At 54.8% G+C, this 25,487-nt stretch overlaps 9 non-coding genes across 9 annotated transcripts; all 9 read right to left on the bottom strand.

The window, feature by feature from the left end:
• Nucleotides 1–1,801: 1,801 nt before the first annotated feature.
• LOC137753152 (small nucleolar RNA SNORD116) lies at nt 1,802–1,893 on the bottom strand. The gene has a single exon (XR_011071400.1). It is a non-coding gene; the product is annotated as a small nucleolar RNA SNORD116 (small nucleolar RNA).
• Nucleotides 1,894–4,299: 2,406 nt separating this feature from the next.
• Nucleotides 4,300–4,391, bottom strand: LOC137750103 (small nucleolar RNA SNORD116). The gene has a single exon (XR_011070369.1). It is a non-coding gene; the product is annotated as a small nucleolar RNA SNORD116 (small nucleolar RNA).
• A 2,927-nt stretch (nt 4,392–7,318) lies between these two features.
• LOC137753298 (small nucleolar RNA SNORD116) lies at nt 7,319–7,410 on the bottom strand. Its single transcript, XR_011071443.1, has one exon. It is a non-coding gene; the product is annotated as a small nucleolar RNA SNORD116 (small nucleolar RNA).
• Nucleotides 7,411–9,817: 2,407 nt separating this feature from the next.
• Nucleotides 9,818–9,909, bottom strand: LOC137750095 (small nucleolar RNA SNORD116). The gene has a single exon (XR_011070365.1). It is a non-coding gene; the product is annotated as a small nucleolar RNA SNORD116 (small nucleolar RNA).
• Nucleotides 9,910–12,836: 2,927 nt separating this feature from the next.
• On the bottom strand, nt 12,837–12,928 carry LOC137753151 (small nucleolar RNA SNORD116). Its single transcript, XR_011071399.1, has one exon. It is a non-coding gene; the product is annotated as a small nucleolar RNA SNORD116 (small nucleolar RNA).
• Nucleotides 12,929–15,335: 2,407 nt separating this feature from the next.
• LOC137750010 (small nucleolar RNA SNORD116) lies at nt 15,336–15,427 on the bottom strand. Its single transcript, XR_011070346.1, has one exon. It is a non-coding gene; the product is annotated as a small nucleolar RNA SNORD116 (small nucleolar RNA).
• A 2,924-nt stretch (nt 15,428–18,351) lies between these two features.
• LOC137753688 (small nucleolar RNA SNORD116) lies at nt 18,352–18,443 on the bottom strand. Its single transcript, XR_011071551.1, has one exon. It is a non-coding gene; the product is annotated as a small nucleolar RNA SNORD116 (small nucleolar RNA).
• Nucleotides 18,444–20,851: 2,408 nt separating this feature from the next.
• On the bottom strand, nt 20,852–20,943 carry LOC137778545 (small nucleolar RNA SNORD116). The gene has a single exon (XR_011076926.1). It is a non-coding gene; the product is annotated as a small nucleolar RNA SNORD116 (small nucleolar RNA).
• A 2,927-nt stretch (nt 20,944–23,870) lies between these two features.
• Nucleotides 23,871–23,962, bottom strand: LOC137753748 (small nucleolar RNA SNORD116). Its single transcript, XR_011071567.1, has one exon. It is a non-coding gene; the product is annotated as a small nucleolar RNA SNORD116 (small nucleolar RNA).
• Nucleotides 23,963–25,487: the final 1,525 nt, after the last annotated feature.

The raw sequence follows: 25,487 nt of genomic DNA, 5'->3' as shown, positions 1-25,487 counted from the left end.
GAACTTCCCCGCCTGAGCCGCCTCCCCAACGACACAGCATAGGGATGTCATCCTGAACCGCTGAGACACCCTCAGGGGAAATGGGATTACTCAGCGTAAGAGCCACTGCCCTCTGGGGAACCAAACCACTCCTGGCGCATACGCTTCCACACAGTGGACTCACCCTCAAGAGGAAATGTGGTCCCTGAGATCTTCCACAAGGGAACGGCCCTTGGCCAAATGGGACGACCTCCAACAAAAGCAGCTTGTAGGGACCGGTGACAAAACGCACCAGAGGAACTCATGGACTGAACAATGGAGATTCACCTGTAGCCATACTTCCTGGCCTGCTGCCAAGACTGGCAACCTACCCTTGGCCCACACACAAAGCTAATGGCATGGGAACCATTCCGATGCTCAACGCGGCGGGGAAACCCTTGCAGCAATGGTGTAACTTGCAGTGGTGTCTGGTACTTTCACACTCTGGGCCCATCAGTGACGTGACATTGGGGAAACCGTGAGGCCCAGGTACTCTGCAAGCAACTAGTTACCCACAGCCATGCAACGAGAGAACCCAGACAACAGCCTAGACACTTGAACCGGTATGACTTGTCTGGCCTGTGGCCAGGCTCGCGGATACCACAGTCTCGACGCAGCAGCGGTTGGCAAGAAAAATGACACCCAGGCCACACATCCTCTCCTGCCCTTAAAACTGTAGCCTTTCCTTGGCAGCCGACTCCCTTGTTTCTGCATGGTTGCGCCCAATGACCTCCTGGTAGAGCTCCAATCCTCAGGGAACGCTCTGGGGGCCGGGTATAGAAATGATGCTTGGCTGTCCTCAGGAACACCTTCACGTCTTCAACACAGGGGAAACGTGGCCAGAGAGGGACAAAACACCCCAAGGCCTCCAAATCGGCCCCCATGAGAAGACACCATACTGTGCCATGAAGGCAATCTTTCGCTGGACAAGGACCCGCCATGAAGCAAATCGACCAAGGACAGGAAAGAGGCGGGACAGTCTACAAATGTGCTCCCGTATTCTCTCCCTACACGTGCCTCCAGATGCTCCTGAGGGAATCCCAAATGTGTTCCGGGAACCCCATGGCCACCGTCGATCTATCCACCCACCAGTAAACCTGTGGGCTTAGCCAGCCATCTCACGTCTCTCTTTCACTCGCCTTGCCTTACTCTCTCTCCACCGGGATCCCAACGTGTCACGGCAAGGTGCCAGAGCCACCCCTCACCAAGGAAGCTTGCCATGACCAAGCTTGACTAAGGCATTTTCCAGCCCCTTCACACAGCACACACAAGCAGGACACAACCCGAGGAGGAGCCATCAGATTGCCTAAACTCCCAGGAACTTTGGCCCATTTGATTTCTCCCCTCATCAGGAGAAACCTAAATTGCATATGGTCTCCCAGGCAGAACATGACAAAGAAGCCTGCCCTAGGCCTGGAATCCTGTTCTGACCCTGAGCCTACAGACTTCTGTTTCTTTGAGGCCACAAGGCAATGACCAGCAGGTGGGGGCAGCCTGTAGAACTCAAGCGCAGGTGGCAGAACCAGCAATGGCGCATGCTTCCTCTCCTACCTGCATGCTGAACCGTGGCAGGGGATAGAAGTCCTGGCTAGACCAAGGAACACAGAGACGGCACGCTGTCCCACACCTTCCCGCCTGCATTGGCATCCCAGGCTCCTTTCCCAATGGCTCTTCTCCCCATGAGATGACCACAACCCTCAAATTGAACAACGTGGCTGTGGACACCCATGGCCGCAAATGCAATGTGAACCTCTCCGTAATTTCCTTTTGGGAGCCACGTGCTGGACCTCAGTTCCAACGAGGAGACGGTAGGGATTTCTCACTCATTTTGTTCAGATTTCCAAGGAATGCATTTGTGGGAGTCATCATCGATCCAAGCACATGCTCAAACGTTGGACATGCAAAGTTGCAGATTCCACCATGGGACGGCCAGCGAGCTGAATCATATCAGCGTACAGAAGTGGCCAGAGCCGAGCCATGGGTCAGGAAATGCAGCCAGTTCTCAGGGCATCAAAGCTCGTGTTCCCCGAGAAAAGACCAGAAGGTGAGGGTGTATCCCCGCTGCACAAGTTCCGTCACCAAACCTTTAGGTTTAGCAAAGAAGTGTCGCTTACCGCAAGATGGGTTAAAGCAGGATCATCATGGAATGCACGCCAGGACCCCTCCGAGTCTCCTTCGCCTGGCCTCGCCTTGTCACGCCGTCCTCCTTTCAACGGGTATCAGGGATTATATGGATGGCCCCAGGCTGCTGCTGGCATCCTTTCCCTGGCATTCCACCTGGCTCGGGTGAGAGAACACACGCAGGCTTGAGGAGGGTGCACGCGCGCAGCGAGGGAAAGGTCGATACCACCCAGTGATGTGTGTTCTATCTCTCCTCAACATTTCATTTGCTGTCCATCTTGCCTGTTTGTACGCACCCAAACGTGAAAGCATCGTCGCACAGGCGCCTTCAGAGCATGCGGCCGTCAGGACAAAGAGTGCCGCCGACCAGCAACACCCTGGTCTCGGGCCCTGAAATTCCTCTCCTGAGCAATCTGCCCTGCATCACAGCAAAACGATGTCTTCCTGATCCCCCGAGACACCCTCAGGACAACTGGGCCCCCTCAGCCTAAGAGCAAGTGCCCACTTTGGCAACAAACACGCCCTTGGCACTTATGATTCCACACAGTGGACACACCCTCAAGGGGAGAGATCTTCCACAAGGGAAGGGCCCTTGGCCGAATATGATGACCTCCATCAAAAGCGGCTCGTAGGGACCCGTGACAAAGGGTACCTGAGGAACCCCTGGACTGATCAAGGGAGACTCACCAGCAGGCATACTTCCTGGTCTCCTGCCAAGCCAGAGGAACTTCCTAGGACCGCCACCAAAGCTAATGGCAAGGGAGCCATTCCAATGCCCAAAGTGGCGGGGCAAACCCTTGCAGCAACTTGGTATCTTATCGTAGCACCTTGCACATTGTCTTTCTTCCCTTCAAGGACAAGACCTTGGAGAAACCATGAGACCCAGGTCCTCCAGAACCAACGTGTCACCCACAGCCGTGCAATGAGGGAACGCCTCCAACATCCTGGACCCTTGAAACGGCATGACTTCTCTGGCTTGAAGCCATGCATGCTGAGACCACAGGCTCGCAGCACCAGAAGGCGGCAGGACAAAATGACCCCTGCAGCACACTTTCACTCCAGCCCTTAAACCTGTAGCATTTCCTTGGCAGCTAACTCGCTTCTTTCTGCATGGATGGGCCCAAAGACCTCCCGGGAGAGCTCCAAACCTTATGGAATGCTATGCCGAATGGGTATAGCAATGACGCTGGGCTGTCCTAAGGAACACCTTAACATCCTCAACATAGGGGCAAGGAGGCCACACAGGGACAAAACATCCCAACGGCTCCAAATCGGGCCCAGTGAGAAGACACCATACTGTGCCGTGAAGGCACCATTCACTGGAACAAGGACCCGCCGTGAAGCACATTGAGAAAGGAGAGGAAACGGTTGGGATGGTCCATGAACGTGCACCTGTATTCCTTCCCTACACGGGACTCCAAATGCTCCTGAAGATATCCCAAAAGAGTTCCGGGAACCCTATGTCCACCGACCATCTATCCACCCAACAGTAAGCCTGTGGGCTTAGCCAACACTCTCACGTGTATTTCCCGCTCGCCTTGCCTTCCTCTCTCCACCAGGACCCAAACGAATCCACCCCTCACCTAAGTAGCTTGATGTCCCCTGGATTTGCCTAAGGCATTTTCCAACCTCTCCACACACAACACACAAGCAGGACACAACCCAAGGAGGAGCCAACAGCGTCGCCCAAATCCGTGGGATGGTGGCCCATTTGATTTCCCCTGACCATCAGGGCAAACGTAAACTACATCCCACCTCCCAAGCTGAACATGACATAGAAGCCTTGCCTGGCCAGGACTCCTTCTCTGACCCTGAGTGCAGAGACTTCTGTTTCCTTGCGGGAACAAGGCAACGACCTGAGCTCGAGGGTGGCCTGTAGGTCTCGAGGGCAAGCCAGAGGAGTACCAGTGGCTCATGCTTCCTTTCATACCCGCATGCTGACCGCGGCAGGGGATAGCAGTTTTGGATAGACTCAGGTGCCCAGAGACGTCAAGTTGTCCTTAGCCTTCCCACATAGATGGACATCCCAGGCTCCTCTCCACATGGCTCTTTCTGCACGAGAAGCCCGCCACCCTCAACTTGAACAATGTTGCTGCGCGAGCCCACGGTAGCAAATGCGACATGGACCTCTCCCTTATTTTCCTTTGGGAGCCACGTGCTGGACCTCAGGTAGGATGAGAAGATGGTAGGTATTGCTCATTCATTTTGTTTAGATTTCGAAGGAATGCATTTATGGGAGTCATCAGCGATCCACACAGCTGCTCAAAGGCTGGACGTGCAAAGTCGCGGACTGTCAGCAAGCTCAATCCTCTCAGCAGTAGGGAGAGGCCAGACTCGAGCCACGGGGCAGAAAGTGCACCCAAGTCTCAGGGCATCGGAGCTCGGGTGCCCCAGGAAGCGCCCGGAATGTGACGGTGTAGTCTCGCCGCAGAAGTCCCCGTGGCCAAACATCTAGGTTTCTTCAAAGAAGTTCCGTTTACCCCCACAAGGTTTCTACCAGGAACCTCGTCAAGCCAGAGGCGATGCCCTTGGGTCGTACAGAAAGCTATTGGCATTGGAGATATTCCAATGCCCAAACTGGCAGGGCAAACCCTTGTAGCAACTGGGTAACTTGCCCTGCCGCCTTGTATTTTCACCCCCGGGCCCATCAGTGACATGACCGCGGAGAAACCTGAGACCCATTCATTGGTTCAGAGTTCCAAGCAGTGCATTTATGGGAGTCATCATCAATCCACCTGCTCAAAGGCTGCACGTTCAAAGTTGCAGGCTCCACCGCAGGGGAGCCAACGATCTCAATCATGTCAGCAGTCAGGAGCGGCCAGAGCCGACCCACGGGCCAGCAAATGGAGCTAAGGATAATGGCATCGGATCTGGGGTGCCACTGGAAGAGCCAAGAAGGTGAGGGTGTAGTCTCAGGGCACAAGTCCAAGTGGCCAAACATCTAGGTTTCTGCAAAGAATTTCCACTCACCACCACAAAGTTCCTACGAGGATCCTCAAGTACTTCACGCCAAAATCACTCTGAGAATCTTTTGCCTCGACTTGCCTCAACTTGCCGCACTGTCCTCACTTCGCCAGGTACCATGGACTATACAGAGGGCCCCATGCTGCTGCAGGTGTTTGTTCCCGGGCAATCCACCACCTGCCTCAGTGTGACAGAACACAGGGATGTTTGAGAAAAGTGAACGGGGGCACAGAGACAAAGGGTGATACCGCCCAGCGATGTGCGCTCTATCTCCCCTCAACATTTCATTTGCAGCCCATCATGTCTGTGTGTCCACAGCCAAACGTGAATGTTTCGTGGCACGGATGCCTTCAGAGTGCACGGGCATCAACACAAAGAGCACGGCCGTCCATCAAACCCCTGGTATGGGCCTTGAACTTCCCCGCCTGAGCCGCCTCCCCACCGACACAGCATAGGGATGTCATCCTGAACCGCTGAGACACCCTCAGGGGAAATGGGATTACTCAGCGTAAGAGCCACTGCCCTCTGGGGAACCAAACCACTCCTGGCGCATACGCTTCCACACAGTGGACTCACCCTCACGGGGAAATGTGGTCCCTGAGATCTTCCACAAGGGAACGGCCCTTGGCCAAATATCACGACCTGCAACAAAAGCAGCTTGTAGGGACCGGTGACAAAACGCACCAGAGGAACTCCTGGACTGAACAATGGAGATTCACCTGGAGCCATACTTCCTGGCCTGCTGCCAAGACTGGCAACCTACCCTTGGCCCACACACAAAGCTAATGGCATGGGAACCATTCCGATGCTCAACGCGGCGGGGAAACCCTTGCAGCAATGGTGTAACTTGCAGTGGTGTCTGGTACATTCACACTCTGGGCCCATCAGTGACGTGACATTGGGGAAACCGTGAGGCTCAGGTACTCTGCAAGCAACTTGTTACCCACAGCCATGCAACGAGAGAACCCAGACAACAGCCTAGACACTTGAACCGGTATGACTTGTCTGGCCTGTGGCCAGGCTCGCCGGATACCACAGTCTCGACGCAGCAGCGGGTGGCAGGAAAAATGACACCCAGGCCACACATCCTCTCCTGCCCTTAAAACTGTAGCCTTTCCTTGGCAGCCGACTCCCTTGTTTCTGCATGGTTGCGCCCAATGACCTCCTGGTAGAGCTCCAATCCTCAGGGAAAGCTCTGTGGGCCGGGTATAGAAATGATGCTTGGCTGTCCTCAGGAACACCTTCACGTCTTCAACACAGGGGAAACGTGGCCAGACAGGGACAAAACACCCCAAGGCCTCCAAATCGGCCCCCATGAGAAGACACCATACTGTGCCATGAAGGCAACCTTTCGCTGGACAAGGACCCGCCATGAAGCAAATCGACCAAGGAGAGGAAAGAGGCGGGACAGTCCACAAATGGGCTCCCGTATTCTCTCCCTACACGTGCCTCCAGATGCTCCTGAGGGAATCCCAAATGTGTTCCGGGAATCCCATGGCCACCGTCGATCTATCCACCCACCAGTAAACCTGTGGGCTTAGCCAGCCATCTCACGTGTCTCTTTCACTCGCCTTGCCTTACTCTCTCTCCACCGGGATCCCAACGTGTCACGGCAAGATGCCAGAGCCACCCCTCACCAAGGAAGCTTGCCGTGACCAAGCTTGACTAAGGCATTTTCCAGCCCCTTCACACAGCACACACAAGCAGGACACAACCCGAGGAGGAACCATCTGATTGCCTAAACTCCCAGGAACTGTGGCCCATTTGATTTCTCCCCTCATCAGGAGAAACCTAAATTGCATATGGTCTCCCAGGCAGAACATGACAAAGAAGCCTGCCCTAGGCCTGGAATCCTGTTCTGACCCTGAGCCTACAGACTTCTGTTTCTTTGAGGCCACAAGGCAATGACCAGCAGGTGGGGGCAGCCTGTAGAACTCAAGCGCAGGTGGCAGAACCAGCAATGGCGCATGCTTCCTCTCCTACCTGCATGCTGAACCGTGGCAGGGGATAGAAGTCCTGGCTAGACCAAGGAACACAGAGACGGCACGCTGTCCCACACCTTCCCGCCTGCATTGGCATCCCAGGCTCCTTTCCCAATGGCTCTTCTCCCCATGAGATGACCACAACCCTCAACTTGAACAACGTGGCTGTGGACACCCATGGCCGCAAATGCAATGTGAACCTCTCCGTACTTTCCTTTTGGGAGCCACGTGCTGGACCTCAGTTCCAACGAGGAGACGGTAGGGATTTCTCACTCATTTTGTTCAGATTTCCAAGGATTGCATTTGTGGGAGTCATCATCGATCCAAGCACATGCTCAAACGTTGGACATGCAAAGTTGCAGATTCCACCATGGGACGGCCAGCGAGCTGAATCATATCAGCGTACAGAAGTGGCCAGAGCCGAGCCATGGGTCAGGAAATGCAGCCAGTTCTCAGGGCATCAAAGCTCGTGTTCCCCGAGAAAAGACCAGAAGGTGAGGGTGTATCCCCGCTGCACAAGTTCCGTCACCAAACCTTTAGGTTTAGCAAAGAAGTGTCGCTTACCGCAAGATGGGTTAAAGCAGGATCATCATGGAATGCACGCCAGGACCCCTCCGAGACTCCTTCGCCTGGCCTCGCCTTGCCACGCCGTCCTCCTTTCAACGGGTATCAGGGATTATACGGATGGCCCCAGGCTGCTGCTGGCATCCTTTCCCTGGCATTCCACCTGGCTCGGGTGAGAGAACACACGCAGGCTTGAGGAGGATGCACGGGCGCAGCGAGGGCAAGGTCGATACCACCCAGTGATGTGTGTTCTATCTCTCCTCAACATTTCATTTGCTGTCCATCTTGCCTGTTTGTACGCACCCAAACGTGAAAGCATCGTGGCACAGGCGCCTTCAGAGCGTGCGGCCGTCAGGACAAAGCGTGCCGCCGACCAACAACACCCTGGTCTCGGGCCCTGAAATTCCTCTCCTGACCAATCTGCCCTGCATCACAGCAAAATGATGTCTTCCTGATCCCCCGAGACACCCTCAGGACAACTGGGCCCCCTCAGCCTAAGAGCAAGTGCCCACTTTGGCAACAAACACGCCCTTGGCACTTATGATTCCACACAGTGGACACACCCTCAAGGGGAGAGATCTTCCACAAGGGAAGGGCCCTTGGCCGAATATGATGACCTCCATCAAAAGCAGCTCGTAGGGACCCGTGACAAAGGGTACCTGAGGAACCCCTGGACTGATCAAGGGAGACTCACCAGCAGGCATACTTCCTGGTCTCCTGCCAAGCCAGAGGAACTTCCTAGGACCGCCACCAAAGCTAATGGCAAGGGAGCCATTCCAATGCCCAAAGTGGCGGGGCAAACCCTTGCAGCAACTGGGTATCTTATCGTAGCACCTTGCACATTGTCTTTCTTCCCTTCAAGGACAAGACCTTGGAGAAACTATGAGACCCAGGTCCTCCAGAACCAATGTGTCACCCACAGCCGTGCAATGAGGGAACGCCTCCAACATCCTGGACCCTTGAAATGGCATGACTTCTCTGGCTTGAAGCCATGCATGCTGGAGATCACAGGCTCGCAGCACCAGAAGGCGGCTGGACAAAATGACCCCTGCAGCACACTTTCACTCCAGCCCTTAAACCTGTAGCATTTCCTTGGCAGCTAACTCGCTTCTTTCTGCATGGTTGGGCCCAAAGACCTCCCGGGAGAGCTCCAAACCTTATGGAATGCTATGCCGAATGGGTATAGCAATGACGCTGGGCTGTCCTAAGGAACACCTTAACATCCTCAACATAGGGGCAAGGAGGCCACACAGGGACAAAACATCCCAACGGCTCCAAATCGGGCCCAGTGAGAAGACACCATACTGTGCCGTGAAGGCACCATTCACTGGAACAAGGACCCGCCGTGAAGCACATTGAGAAAGGAGAGGAAAAGGTTGGGATGGTCCATGAACGTGCACCTGTATTCCTTCCCTACACGGGACTCCAAATGCTCCTGAAGATATCCCAAAAGAGTTCCGGGAACCCTATGTCCACCGACCATCTATCCACCCAACAGTAAGCCTGTGGGCTTAGCCAACACTCTCACGTGTATTTCCCGCTCGCCTTGCCTTCCTCTCTCCACCAGGACCCAAACGAATCCACCCCTCACCTAAGTAGCTTGATGTCCCCTGGATTTGCCTAAGGCATTTTCCAACCTCTCCACACACAACACACAAGCAGGACACAACCCAAGGAGGAGCCAACAGCGTCGCCCAAATCCGTGGGAAGGTGGCCCATTTGATTTCCCCTGACCATCAGGGCAAACGTAAACTACATCCCACCTCCCAAGCTGAACATGACATAGAAGCCTTGCCTGGCCAGGACTCCTTCTCTGACCCTGAGTGCAGAGACTTCTGTTTCCTTGCGGGAACAAGGCAACGACCTGAGCTCGAGGGTGGCCTGTAGGTCTCGAGGGCAAGCAAGAGGAGTACCAGTGGCTCATGCTTCCTTTCATACCCGCATGCTGACCGCGGCAGGGGATAGCAGTTTTGGATAGACTCAGGTGCCCAGAGACGTCAAGTTGTCCTTAGCCTTCCCACGTAGATGGACATCCCAGGCTCCTCTCCACATGGCTCTTTCTGCACGAGAAGCCCGCCACCCTCAACTTGAACAATGTTGCTGCGTGAGCCCACGGTAGCAAATGCGACATGGACCTCTCCCTTATTTTCCTTTGGGAGCCACGTGCTGGACCTCAGGTAGGATGAGAAGATGGTAGGTATTGCTCATTCATTTTGTTTAGATTTCGAAGGAATGCATTTATGGGAGTCATCAGCGATCCACGCAGCTGCTCAAAGGCTGGACGTGCAAAGTCGCGGACTGTCAGCAAGCTCAATCCTCTCAGCAGTAGGGAGCGGCCAGACTCGAGCCACGGGGCAGAAAGTGCACCCAAGTCTCAGGGCATCGGAGCTCGGGTGCCCCAGGAAAAGCCCGGAATGTGACGGTGTAGTCTCGCCGCACAAGTCCCCGTGGCCAAACATCTAGGTTTCTTCAAAGAAGTTCCGTTTACCCCCACAAGGTTTCTACCAGGAACCTAGTCAAGCCAGAGGCGATGCCCTTGGGTCGTACAGAAAGCTATTGGCATTGGAGATATTCCAATGCCCAAACTGGCAGGGCAAACCCTTGTAGCAACTGGGTAACTTGCCCTGCCGCCTTGTATTTTCACCCCCGGGCCCATCAGTGACATGACCGCGGAGAAACCTGAGACCCATTCATTGGTTCAGAGTTCCAAGCAGTGCATTTATGGGAGTCATCATCAATCCACCTGCTCAAAGGCTGCACGTTCAAAGTTGCAGGCTCCACCGCAGGGCAGCCAACGATCTCAATCATGTCAGCAGTCAGGAGCGGCCAGAGCCGACCCACGGGCCTGCAAATGGAGCTAAGGATCATGGCATCGGATCTGGGGTGCCACTGGAAGAGCCAAGAAGGTGAGGGTGTAGTCTCAGGGCACAAGTCCAAGTGGCCAAACATCTAGGTTTCTGCAAAGAATTTCCACTCACCACCACAAAGTTCCTACGAGGATCCTCAAGTACTTCACGCCAAAATCACTCTGAGACTCTTTTGCCTCGACTTGCCTCAACTTGCCGCACTGTCCTCACTTCGCCAGGTACCATGGACTATACAGAGGGCCCCATGCTGCTGCAGGTGTTTGTTCCCGGGCACTCCACCACCTGCCTCAGTGTGACAGAACACAGGGATGTTTGAGAAAAGTGAACGGGGGCACAGAGGCAAAGGGTGATACCGCCCAGCGATGTGCGCTCTATCTCCCCTCAACATTTCATTTGCAGCCCATCATGGCTGTGTGTCCACAGCCAAACGTGAATGCTTCGTGGCACGGATGCCTTCAGAGTGCACGGGCATCAACACAAAGAGCACGGCCGTCCATCAAACCCCTGGTATGGGCCTTGAACTTCCCCGCCTGAGCCGCCTCCCCACCGACACAGCATAGGGATGTCATCCTGAACCGCTGAGACACCCTCAGGGGAAATGGGATTACTCAGCGTAAGAGCCACTGCCCTCTGGGGAACCAAACCACTCCTGGCGCATACGCTTCCACACAGTGGACTCACCCTCAAGGGGAAATGTGGTCCCTGAGATCTTCCACAAGGGAACGGCCCTTGGCCAAATGGGACGACCTCCAACAAAAGCAGCTTGTAGGGACCGGTGACAAAACGCACCAGAGGAACTCCTGGACTGAACAATGGAGATTCACCTGGAGCCATACTTCCTGGCCTGCTGCCAAGACTGGCAACCTACCCTTGGCCCACACACAAAGCTAATGGCATGGGAACCATTCCGATGCTCAACGCGGCGGGGAAACCCTTGCATCAATGGTGTAACTTGCAGTGGTGTCTGGTAGTTTCACACTCTGGGCCCATCAGTGACGTGACATTGGGGAAACCGTGAGGCTCAGGTACTCTGCAAGCAACTTGTTACCCACAGCCATGCAACGAGAGAACCCAGACAACAGCCTAGACACTTGAACCGGTATGACTTGTCTGGCCTGTGGCCAGGCTCGCCGGATACCACAGTCTCGACGCAGCAGCGGGTGGCAGGAAAAATGACACCCAGGCCACACATCCTCTCCTGCCCTTAAAACTGTAGCCTTTCCTTGGCAGCCGACTCCCTTGTTTCTGCATGGTTGCGCCCAATGACCTCCTGGTAGAGCTCCAATCCTCCGGGAACGCTCTGTGGGCCGGGTATAGAAATGATGCTTGGCTGTCCTCAGGAACACCTTCACGTCTTCAACACAGGGGAAACGTGGCCAGACAGGGACAAAACACCCCAAGGCCTCCAAATCGGCCCCCATGAGAAGACACCATACTGTGCCATGAAGGCAACCTTTCGCTGGACAAGGACCCGCCATGAAGCAAATCGACCAAGGAGAGGAAAGAGGCGGGACAGTCCACAAATGTGCTCCCGTATTCTCTCCCTACACGTGCCTCCAGATGCTCCTGAGGGAATCCCAAATGTGTTCCGGGAATCCCATGACCACCGTCGATCTATCCACCCACCAGTAAACCTGTGGGCTTAGCCAGCCATCTCACGTCTCTCTTTCACTTGCCTTGCCTTACTCTCTCTCCACCGGGATCCCAACGTGTCACGGCAAGATGCCAGAGCCACCCCTCACCAAGGAAGCTTGCCATGACCAAGCTTGACTAAGGCATTTTCCAGCCCCTTCACACAGCACACACAAGCAGGACACAACCCGAGGGGGAGGCATCAGATTGCCTAAACTCCCAGGAACTTTGGCCCATTTGATTTCTCCCCTCATCAGGAGAAATCTAAATTGCATATGGTCTCCCACGCAGAACATGACAAAGAAGCCTGCCCTAGGCCTGGAATCCTGTTCTGACCCTGAGCCTACAGACTTCTGTTTCTTTGAGGCCACAAGGCAATGACCAGCAGGTGGGGGCAGCCTGTAGAACTCAAGCGCAGGTGGCAGAACCAGCAATGGCGCATGCTTCCTCTCCTACCTGCATGCTGAACCGTGGCAGGGGATAACAGTCCTGGCTAGACCAAGGAACACAGAGACGGCACGCTGTCCCACACCTTCCCGCCTGCATTGGCATCCCAGGCTCCTTTCCCAATGGCTCTTCTCCCCATGAGATGACCACAACCCTCAACTTGAACAACGTGGCTGTGGACACCCACGGCCGCAAATGCAATGTGAACCTCTCCGTACTTTCCTTTTGGGAGCCACGTGCTGGACCTCAGTTCCAACGAGGAGACGGTAGGGATTTCTCACTCATTTTGTTCAGATTTCCAAGGAATGCATTTGTGGGAGTCATCATCGATCCAAGCACATGCTCAAACGTTGGACATGCAAAGTTGCAGATTCCACCATGGGACAGCCAGCGAGCTGAATCATATCAGCGTACAGAAGTGGCCAGAGCCGAGCCATGGGTCAGGAAATGCAGCCAGTTCTCAGGGCATCAAAGATCGTGTTCCCCAAGAAAAGACCAGAAGGTGAGGGTGCAGCCCCGGTGCACACGTTCCGTCACCAAACCTTTAGGTTTAGCAAAGAAGTGTCGCTTACCGCAAGAAGGGTTAAAGCAGGATCCTCATGGAATGCACGCCAGGACCCCTCCGAGACTCCTTCGCCTGGCCTCGCCTTGCCACGCCGTCCTCCTTTCAACGGGTATCAGGGATTATACGGATGGCCCCAGGCTGCTGCTGGCATTCTTTCCCTGGCATTCCACCTGGCTCGGGTGAGAGAACACACGCAGGCTTGAGGAGGGTGCACGGGCGCAGCGAGGGAAAGGTCGATACCACCCAGTGATGTGTGTTCTATCTCTCCTCAACATTTCATTTGCTGTCCATCTTGCCTGTTTGTACGCACCCAAACGTGAAAGCATCGTGGCACAGGCACCTTCAGAGCGTGCGGGCGTCAGGACAAAGAGTGCCGCCGACCAACAACACCCTGGTCTCGGGCCCTGAAATTCCTCTCCTGAGCAATCTGCCCTGCATCACAGCAAAACGATGTCTTCCTAATCCCCCGAGACACCCTCAGGACAACTGGGCCCCCTCAGCCTAAGAGCAAGTGCCCTCTTTGGCAACAAACACGCCCTTGGCACTTATGATTCCACACAGTGGACACACCCTCAAGGGGAGAGATCTTCCACAAGGGAAGGGCCCTTGGCCGAATATGATGACCTCCATCAAAAGCGGCTCGTAGGGACCCGTGACAAAGGGCACCTGAGGAACCCCTGGATTGATCAAGGGAGACTCACCAGCAGGCATACTTCCTGGTCTCCTGCCAAGCCAGAGGAACTTCCTAGGACCGCCACCAAAGCTAATGGCAAGGGAGCCATTCCAATGCCCTAAGTGGCGGGGCAAACCCTTGCAGCAACTGGGTATCTTATCGTAGCACCTTGCACATTGTCTTTCTTCCCTTCAAGGACAAGACCTTGGAGAAACCATGAGACCCAGGTCCTCCAGAACCAACGTGTCACCCACAGCCGTGCAATGAGGGAACGCCTCCAACATCCTGGACCCTTGAAACGGCATGACTTCTCTGGCTTGAAGCCATGCATGCTGGAGATCACAGGCTCGCAGCACCAGAAGGCGGCTGGACAAAATGACCCCTGCAGCACACTTTCACTCCATCCCTTAAACCTGTAGCATTTCCTTGGCAGCTAACTCGCTTCTTTCTGCATGGTTGGGCCCAAAGACCTCCCGGGAGAGCTCCAAACCTCATGGAATGCTATGCCGAATGGGTATAGCAATGAGGCTGGCCTGTCCTAAGGAACACCTTAACATCCTCAACATAGGGGCAAGGAGGCCACACAGGGACAAAACATCCCAACGGCTCCAAATCGGGCCCAGTGAGAAGACACCATACTGTGCCGTGAAGGCACCATTCACTGGAACAAGGACCCGCCGTGAAGCACTTTGAGAAAGGAGAGGAAAAGGTTGGGATGGTCCATGAACGTGCACCTGTATTCCTTCCCTACACGGGACTCCAAATGCTCCTGAAGATATCCCAAAAGAGTTCCGGGAACCCTATGTCCAACGACCATCTATCCACACAACAGTAAGCCTGTGGGCTTAGCCAACACTCTCACGTGTATTTCCCACTCGCCTTGCCTTCCTCTCTCCACCAGGACCCAAACGAATCCACCCCTCACCTAAGTAGCTTGATGTCCCCTGGATTTGCCTAAGGCATTTTCCAACCTCTCCACACACAACACACAAGCAGGACACAACCCAAGGAGGAGCCAACAGCGTCGCCCAAATCCGTGGGACGGTGGCCCATTTGATTTCCCCTGACCATCAGGGCAAATGTAAACTACATCCCACCTCCCAAGCTGAACATGACATAGAAGCCTGGCCTGGCCAGGACTCCTTCTCTGACCCTGAGTGCAGAGACTTCTGTTTCCTTGCGGGAACAAGGCAACGACCTGAGCTCGAGGGTGGCCTGTAGGTCTCGAGGGCAAGCCAGAGGAGTACCAGTGGCTCATGCTTCCTTTCATACCCGAATGCTGACCGCGGCAGGGGATAGCAGTTTTGGCTAGACTCAGGTGCCCAGAGACGTCAAGTTGTCCTTAGCCTTCCCACGTAGATGGACATCCCAGGCTCCTCTCCACATGGCTCTTTCTGCACGAGAAGCCCGCCACCCTCAACTTGAACAATGTTGCTGCACGAGCCCACGGTGGCAAATGCGACATGGACCTCCCCCTAATTTTCCTTTGGGAGCCACGTGCTGGACCTCAGTTAGGATGAGAAGATGGTAGGTATTGCTCATTCATTTTGTTTAGATTTCGAAGGAATGCATTTATGGGAGTCAACACCGATCCACGAAGCTGCTCAAAGGCTGGACGTGCAAAGTCGCGGATTGTCAGCAAGCTCAATCCTCTCAGCAGTAGGGAGCGGCCAGACTCGAGCCACGGGGCAGAAAGTGCACCCAAGTCAGCGCATCAGAGCTCGGGTGCCCCAGGAAGCGCCCGGAATGTGACGGTGTAGTCTCGCCGCACAAGTCCCCGTGGCCAAACATCTAGGTTTCTTCAAAGAAGTTCCGTTTACCCCCACAAGGTTTCTACCAGGAACCTTGTCAAGCCAGAGACTTTGCCCTTGGGTCGTACAGAAAGCTATTGGCATTGGAGATATTCCAATGCCCAAACTGGCAGGGCAAACCCTTGCAGCAACTGGGTAACTTGCCCTGCCACCTTGTATTTTCACCCCCGGGCCCGTCAGTGACATGACCGCGGAGAAACCTGAGACCCATTCATTGGTTCAGAGTTCCAAGCAGTGCATTTATGGGAGTCATCATCAATCCACCTGCTCAAAGGCTGCACGTTCAAAGTTGCAGGCTCCACCGCAGGGCAGCCAACGATCTCAATCATGTCAGCAGTCAGGAGCGGCCAGAGCCGACCCACGGGGCTGCAAATGGAGCTAAGGATCATGGCATCGGATATGGGGTGCCACTGGAAGAGCCAAGAAGGTGAGGGTGTAGTCTCCGGGCACAAGTCCCCGTGGCCAAACATCTAGGTTTCTGCAAAGAATTTCCACTCACCACCACAAGGTTCCTACGAGGATCCTCAAGTACTTCACGCCAAAATCACTCTGAGACTCTTTTGCCTCGACTTGCCTCAACTTGCCGCACTGTCCTCACTTCGCCAGGTACCATGGACTATACAGAGGGCCCCATGCTGCTGCAGGTGTTTGTTCCCGGGCACTCCACCACCTGCCTCAGTGTGACAGAACACAGTGATGTTTGAGAAAAGTGAACGGGGGCACAGAGGCAAAGGGTGATACCGCCCAGCGATGTGCGCTCTATCTCCCCTCAACATTTCATTTGCAGCCCATCATGTCTGTGTGTCCACAGCCAAACGTGAATGCTTCGTGGCACAGATGCCTTCAGAGTGCACGGGCATCAACACAAAGAGCACGGCCGTCCATCAAACCCCTGGTATGGGCTTTGAACTTCCCCGCCTGAGCCGCCTCCCCACCGACACAGCATAGGGATGTCATCCTGAACCGCTGAGACACCCTCAGGGGAAATGGGATTACTCAGCGTAAGAGCCACTGCCCTCTGGGGAACCCAACCACTCCTGGCGCATACACTTCCACACAGTGGACTCACCCTCACGGGGAAATGTGGTCCCTGAGATCTTCCACAAGGGAACGGCCCTTGGCCAAATGGGACGACCTCCAACAAAAGCAGCTTGTAGGGACCGGTGACAAAACGCAGCAGAGGAACTCCTGGACTGAACAATGGAGATTCACCTGTAGCCATAATTCCTGGCCTGCTGCCAAGAGTGGCAACTTACCCTTGGCCCACACACAAAGCTAATGGCATGGGAACAATTCCGATGCTCAACGCAGCGGGGAAACCCTTGCAGCAATGGTGTAAATTTCAGTGGTGTCTGGTACTTTCACACTCTGGGACCATCAGTGACGTGACATTGGGGAAACCGTGAGGCCCAGGTACTCTGCAAGCAACTTGTTACCCACAGCCATGCAACGAGAGAACCCAGACAACAGCCTAGACACTTGAACCGGTATGACTTGTCTGGCCTTTGGCCAGGCTCGCCGGATACCACAGTCTCGACGCACCAGCGGGTGGCAGGAAAAATGACACCCAGGCCACACATCCTCTCTTGCCCTTAAAACTGTAGCCTTTCCTTGGCATCCGACTCCCTTGTTTCTGCATGGTTGCGCCCAATGTCCTCCTGGTAGAGCTCCAATCCTCAGGGAACGCTATGTGGGCCGGGTATAGAAATGATGCTTGGCTGTCCTCAGGAACACCTTCACGTCTTCAACACAGGGGGAACGTGGCCAGACAGGGACAAAACACCCGAAGGCCTCCAAATCGGCCCCCATGAGAAGACACCATACTGTGCCATGAAGGCAACCTTTCGCTGGACAAGGACCCGCCATGAAGCAAATCGACCAAGGAGAGGAAAGAGGCGGGACAGTCTACAAATGTGCTCCCGTATTCTCTCCCTACACGTGCCACCTGATGCTCCTGAGGGAATCCCAAATGTGTTCCGGGAACCCCATGGCCACTGTCGATCTATCCACCCACCAGTAAACCTGTGGGCTTAGCCAGCCATCTCACGTCTCTCTTTCACTCGCCTTGCCTTACTCTCTCTCCACGGGGATCCCAACGTGTCACGGCAAGATGCCAGAGCCACCCCTCACCAAGGAAGCTTGCCGTGACCAAGCTTGACTAAGGCATTTTCCAGCCCCTTCACACAGCACACACAAGCAGGACACAACCCGAGGAGGAGCCATCAGATTGCCTAAACTCCCAGGAACAGTGGCCCATTTGATTTCTCCCCTCATCAGGAGAAACCTAAATTGCATATGGTCTCCCAAGCAGAACATGACAAAGAAGCCTGCCCTAGGCCTGGAATCCTGTTCCAACCCTGAGCCTACAGACTTCTGTTTCTTTGAGGCCACAAGGCAATGACCAGCCGGTGGGGGCAGCCTGTAGAACTCAAGCGCAGGTGGCAGAACCAGCAATGGCGCACGCTTCCTCTCCTACCTGCATGCTGAACCGTGGCAGGGGACAGCAGTCCTGGCTAGACCAAGGAACCCAGAGACGGCACGGTGTCCCAAGCCTTCTCGAAGGATTGGCATCCCAGGCTCCTTTCCCAATTGCTCTTCTCCCCATGAGATGACCACAATCCTCAACTTGAACAACGTGGCTGTGGACACCCACGGCCGCAAATGCAATGTGAACCTCTCCCTACTTTCCTTTTGGGAGCCACGTGCTGGACCTCAGTTCCAACGAGGAGACGGTAGGGATTTCTCCCTCATTTTGTTCAGATTTCCAAGGAAAGCATTTGAGGGAGTCATCATCGATCCAAGCACATGCTCAAACGTTGGACATGCAAAGTTGCAGATTCCACCATGGGACGGCCAGCGAGCTGAATCATATCAGCGTACAGAAGTGGCCAGAGCCGAGCCATGGGTTAGGAAATGCAGCCAGTTCTCAGGGAATCAAAGCTCGTGTTCCCCGAGAAAAGACCAGAAGGTGAGGGTGTAGCCACGGTGCACACGTTCCCATCGCGAAACCTTTAGGTTTAGCAAAGATGTGTCACTTACCGCAACCAGGGTTAAAGCAGGATCCTCATGGAATGCACGCCAGAACCCCTCCGAGACTCCTTCGCCTGGCCTCGCCTTGCCACGCCGTCCTCCTTTCAACGGGTATCAGGGATTATACGGATGGCCCCAGGCTGCTGCTGGCATTCTTTCCCTGGCATTCCACCTGGCTCGGGTGAGAGAACACACGCAGGCTTGAGGAGGGTGCACGGGCGCAGCGAGGGAAAGGTCGATACCACCCAGTGATGTGTGTTCTATCTCTCCTCAACATTTCATTTGCTGTCCATCTTGCCTGTGTGTACGCACCCAAACGTGAAAGCATCGTGGCACAGGCGCCTTCAGAGCGTGCGGGCGTCAGGACAAAGAGTGCCGCCGACCAACAACACCCTGGTCTCGGGCCCTGAAATTCCTCTCCTGAGCAATCTGCCTTGCATCACAGCAAAACGATGTCTTCCTAATCCCCCGAGACACCCTCAGGACAACTGGGCCCCCTCAGCCTAAGAGCAAGTGCCCTCTTTGGCAACAAACACGCCCTTGGCACTTATGATTCCACACAGTGGACACACCCTCAAGGGGAGAGATCTTCCACAAGGGAAGGGCCCTTGGCCGAATATGACGACCTCCATCAAAAGCGGCTCGTAGGGACCCGTGACAAAGGGCACCTGAGGAACCCCTGGATTGATCAAGGGAGACTCACCAGCAGGCATACTTCCCGGTCTCCTGACAAGCCAGAGGAACTTCCTAGGACCGCAACCAAAGCTAATGGCAAGGGAGCCATTCCAATGCCCAAAGTGGCGGGGCAAACCCTTGCAGCAACTGGGTATCTTATCGTAGCACCTTGCACATTGTCTTTCTTCCCTTCAAGGACAAGACCTTGGAGAAACCATGAGACCCAGGTCCTCCAGAACCAACGTGTCACCCACAGCCGTGCAATGAGGGAACGCCTCCAACATCCTGGACCCTTGAAACGGCATGACTTCTCTGGCTTGAAGCCATGCATGCTGGAGATCACAGGCTCGCAGCACCAGAAGGCAGCTGGACAAAATGACCCCTGCAGCACACTTTCACTCCAGCCCTTAAACCTGTAGCATTTCCTTGGCAGCTAACTCGCTTCTTTCTGCATGGTTGGGCCCAAAGACCTCCCGGGAGAGCTCCAAACCTCATGGAATGCTATGCCGAATGGGTATAGCAATGAGGCTGGGCTGTCCTAAGGAACACCTTAACATCCTCAACATAGGGGCAAGGAGGCCACACAGGGACAAAACATCCCAACGGCTCCAAATCGGGCCCAGTGAGAAGACACCATACTGTGCCGTGAAGGCACCATTCACTGGAACAAGGACCCGCCGTGAAGCACTTTGAGAAAGGAGAGGAAAAGGTTGGGATGGTCCATGAACGTGCACCTGTATTCCTTCCCTACACGGGACTCCAAATGCTCCTGAAGATATCCCAAAAGAGTTCCGGGAACCCTATGTCCACCGACCATCTATCCACCCAACAGTAAGCCTGTGGGCTTAGCCAACACTCTCACGTGTATTTCCCGCTCGCCTTGCCTTCCTCTCTCCACCAGGACCCAAACGAATCCACCCCTCACCTAAGTAGCTTGATGTCCCCTGGATTTGCCTAAGGCATTTTCCAACCTCTCCACACACAACACACAAGCAGGACACAACCCAAGGAGGAGCCAACAGCGTCGCCCAAATCCGTGGGACGGTGGCCCATTTGATTTCCCCTGAGCATCAGGGCAAACGTAAACTACATCCCACCTCCCAAGCTGAACATGACATAGAAGCCTGGCCTGGCCAGGACTCCTTCTCTGACCCTGAGTGCAGAGACTTCTGTTTCCTTGCGGGAACAAGGCAACGACCTGAGCTCGAGGGTGGCCTGTAGTTCTCGAGGGCAAGCCAGAGGAGTACCAGTGGCTCATGCTTCCTTTCATACCCGCATGCTGACCGCGGCAGGGGATAGCAGTTTTGGCTAGACTCAGGTGCCCAGAGACGTCAAGTTGTCCTTAGCCTTCCCACGTAGATGGACATCCCAGGCTCCTCTCCACATGGCTCTTTCTGCACGAGAAGCCCGCCACCCTCAACTTGAACAATGTTGCTGCGTGAGCCCACGGTGGCAAATGCGACATGGACCTCTCCCTAATTTTCCTTTGGGAGCCACGTGCTGGACCTCAGTTAGGATGAGATGATGGTAGGTATTGCTCATTCATTTTGTTTAGATTTCGAAGGAATGCATTTATGGGAGTCATCACCGATCCACGCAGCTGCTCAAAGGCTGGATGTGCAAAGTCGCGGACTGTCAGCAAGCTCAATCCTCTCAGCAGTAGGGAGCGGCCAGACTCGAGCCACGGGGCAGAAAGTGCACCCAAGTCTCAGGGCATCGGAGCTCGGGTGCCCCAGGAAGCGCCCGGAATGTGACGGTGTAGTCTCGCCGCACAAGTCCCCGTGGCCAAACATCTTGGTTTCTTCAAAGAAGTTCCGTTTACCCCCACAAGGTTTCTACCAGGAACCTTGTCAAGCCAGAGACTTTGCCCTTGGGTCGTACAGAAAGCTATTGGCATTGGAGATATTCCAATGCCCAAACTGGCAGGGCAAACCCTTGCAGCAACTGGGTAACTTGCCCTGCCACCTTGTATTTTCACCCCCGGGCCCGTCAGTGACATGACCGCGGAGAAACCTGAGACCCATTCATTGGTTCAGAGTTCCAAGCAGTGCATTTATGGGAGTCATCATCAATCCACCTGCTCAAAGGCTGCACGTTCAAAGTTGCAGGCTCCACCGCAGGGCAGCCAACGATCTCAATCATGTCAGCAGTCAGGAGCGGCCAGAGCCGACCCACGGGGCTGCAAATGGAGCTAAGGATCATGGCATCGGATATGGGGTGCCACTGGAAGAGCCAAGAAGGTGAGGGTGTAGTCTCCGGGCACAAGTCGCCGTGGCCAAACATCTAGGTTTCTGCAAAGAATTTCCACTCACCAGCACAGGGTTCCTACGAGGATCCTCAAGTACTTCACGCCAAAATCACTCTGAGACTCTTTTGCCTCGACTTGCCTCAACTTGCCGCACTGTCCTCACTTCGCCAGGTACCATGGACTATACAGAGGGCCCCATGCTGCTGCAGGTGTTTGTTCCCGGGCACTCCACCACCTGCCTCAGTGTGACAGAACACAGGGATGTTTGAGAAAAGTGAACGGGGGCACAGAGGCAAAGGGTGATACCGCCCAGCGATGTGCGCTCTATCTCCCCTCAACATTTCATTTGCAGCCCATCATGTCTGTGTGTCCACAGCCAAACGTGAATGCTTCGTGGCACGGATGCCTTCAGAGTGCACGGGCATCAACACAAAGAGCACGGCCGTCCATCAAACCCCTGGTATGGGCCTTGAACTTCCCCGCCTGAGCCGCCTCCCTACCGACACAGCATAGGGATGTCATCCTGAACCGCTGAGACACCCTCAGGGGAAATGGGATTACTCAGCGTAAGAGCCACTGCCCTCTGGGGAACCAAACCACTCCTGGCGCATACGCTTCCACACAGTGGACTCACCCTCACGGGGAAATGTGGTCCCTGAGATCTTCCACAAGGGAACGGCCCTTGGCCAAATGGGACGACCTCCAACAAAAGCAGCTTGTAGGGACCGGTGACAAAACGCACCAGAGGAACTCCTGGACTGAACAATGGAGATTCACCTGTAGCCATAATTCCTGGCCTGCTGCCAAGAGTGGCAACTTACCCTTGGCCCACACACAAAGCTAATGGCATGGGAACCATTCCGATGCTCAACGCGGCGGGGAAACCCTTGAAGCAATGGTGTAACTTGCAGTGGTGTCTGGTACTTTCACACTCTGGGACCATCAGTGACGTGACATTGGGGAAACCGTGAGGCCCAGGTACTCTGCAAGCAACTTGTTACCCACAGCCATGCAACGAGAGAACCCAGACAACAGCCTAGACACTTGAACCGGTATGACTTGTCTGGCCTGTGGCCAGGCTCGCCGGATACCACAGTCTCGACGCACCAGCGGGTGGCAGGAAAAATGACACCCAGGCCACACATCCTCTCTTGCCCTTAAAACTGTAGCCTTTCCTTGGCAGCCGACTCCCTTGTTTCTGCATGGTTGTGCCCAATGTCCTCCTGGTAGAGCTCCAATCCTCAGGGAATGCTATGTGGGGCGGGTATAGAAATGATGCTTGGCTGTCCTCAGGAACACCTTCACGTCTTCAACACAGGGGGAACCTGGCGAGACAGGGACAAAACACCCGAAGGCCTCCAAATCGGCCCCCATGAGAAGACACCATACTGTGCCATGAAGGCAACCTTTCGCTGGACAAGGACCCGCCATGAAGCAAATCGACCAAGGAGAGGAAAGAGGCGGGACAGTCTACAAATGTGCTCCCGTATTCTCTCCCTACACGTGCCTCCAGATGCTCCTGAGGGAATCCCAAATGTGTTCCGGGAACCCCATGGCCACCGTCGATCTATCCACCCACCAGTAAACCTGTGGGCTTAGCCAGCCATCTCACGTCTCTCTTTCACTCGCCTTGCCTTACTCTCTCTCCACCGGGATCCCAACGTGTCTCGGCAAGATGCCAGAGCCACCCCTCACCAAGGAAGCTTGCTGTGACCAAGCTTGACTAAGGCATTTTCCAGCCCCTTCACACAGCACACACAAGCAGGACACAACCCGAGGAGGAGCCATCAGATTGCCTAAACTCCCAGGAACAGTGGCCCATTTGATTTCTCCCCTCATCAGGAGAAACCTAAATTGCATATGGTCTCCCAAGCAGAACATGACAAAGAAGCCTGCCCTAGGCCTGGAATCCTGTTCTGACCCTGAGCCTACAGACTTCTGTTTCTTTGAGGCCACAAGGCAATGACCAGCAGATGGGGGCAGCCTGTTGAACTCAAGCGCAGGTGGCAGAACCAGCAATGGCGCACGCTTCCTCTCCTACCTGCATGCTGAAACGTGGCAGGGGACAGCAGTCCTGGCTAGACAAAGGAACCCAGAGACGACATGCTGTCCCACGCCTTACCACCTGGATTGGCATCCCAGGCTCCGTTCCCAATTGCTCTTCTCCCCATGAGATGACCACAACCCTCAACTTGAACAACGTGGCTGTGGACACCCACGGCCGCAAATGCAATGTGAACTTCTCCCTACTTTCCTTTTGGGAGCCACGTGCTGGACCTCAGTTCCAACGAGGAGACGGTAGGGATTTCTCACTCATATTGTTCAGATTTCCAAGAAATGCATTTGTGGGAGTCATCATCGATCCAAGAACATGCTCAAACGTTGGACATGCAAAGTTGCAGATTCCACCATGGGACGGCCAGCAAGCTGAATCATATCAGCGTACAGAAGTGGCCAGAGCCAAGCCATGGGTCAGGAAATGCAGCCAGTTCTCGGGCATCAAAGCTCGTGTTCCGCGAGAAAAGACCAGAAGGTGAGGGTGTAGCCCCGGTGCACACGTTCCCGTCGCCAAACCTTAGGTTTGCAAAGAAGTGTCACTTACCGCAACAAGGGTTAAAGCAGGATCCTCATGGAATGCACGCCAGGACCCCTCCGAGACTCCTTCGCCTGGCCTCGCCTTGCCACGCCGTCCTCATTTCAACGGGTATCAGGGATTATACGGATGGCCCCAGGCTGCTGCTGGCATTCTTTCCCTGGCATTCCACCTGGCTCGGGTGAGAGAACACACGCAGGCTTGAGGAGGGTGCACGGGCGCAGCGAGGGAAAGGTCGATACCACCCAGTGATGTGTGTTCTATCTCTCCTCAACATTTCATTTGCTGTCCATCTTGCCTGTGTGTTCGCACCCAAATGTGAAAGCATCGTGGCACAGTCGCCTTCAGAGCGTGCGGCCGTCAGGACAAAGAGCGCCGCCGGCCAAAAACACCCTGGTCTCGGGCCCTGAAATTCCTCTCCTGAGCAATCTGCCCTGCATCACAGCAAAACGATGTCTTCCTGATCCCCTGATACAGCCTCAGGACAACTGGGCCCCCTCAGCCTAAGAGCAAGTGCCCTCTTTGGCAACAAACACGCCCTTGGCACTTATGATTCCACACAGTGGACACACCCTCAAGGGGAGAGATCTTCCACAAGGGAAGGGCCCTTGGCCGAATATGACGACCTCCATCAAAAGCAGCTCGTAGGGACCCGTGACAAAGGGCACCTGAGGAACCCCTGGACTGATCAAGGGAGACTCACCAGCAGGCATACTTCCTGGTCTCCTGCCAAGCCAGAGGAACTTCCTAGGACCGCCACCAAAGCTAATGGCAAGGGAGCCATTCCAATGCCCAAAGTGGCGGGGCAAACCCTTGCAGCAACTGGGTATCTTATCGTAGCACCTTGCACATTGTCTTTCTTCCCTTCAAGGACAAGACCTTGGAGAAACCATGAGACCCAGGCCCTCCAGAACCAACGTGTCACCCACAGCCGTGCAATGAGGGAACGCCTCCAACATCCTGGACCCTTGAAACGGCATGACTTCTCTGGCTTGAAGCCATGCATGCTGGAGATCACAGGCTCGCAGCACCAGAAGGCGGCTGGACAAAATGACCCCTGCAGCACACTTTCACTCCAGCCCTTAAACCTGTAGCATTTCCTTGGCAGCTAACTCGCTTCTTTCTGCATGGTTGGGCCCAAAGACCTCCCGGGAGAGCTCCAAACCTCATGGAATGCTATGCCGAATGGGTATAGCAATGAGGCTGGGCTGTCCTAAGGAACACCTTAACATCCTCAACATAGGGGCAAGGAGGCCACACAGGGACAAAACATCCCAACGGCTCCAAATCGGGCCCA

Source organism: Eschrichtius robustus, chromosome 1 (genome assembly GCF_028021215.1).
Source record: "Eschrichtius robustus isolate mEscRob2 chromosome 1, mEscRob2.pri, whole genome shotgun sequence".
Lineage (NCBI taxonomy): Eukaryota > Metazoa > Chordata > Mammalia > Artiodactyla > Eschrichtiidae > Eschrichtius > Eschrichtius robustus.
This window is presented reverse-complemented; position numbering and strand designations above follow the sequence as displayed.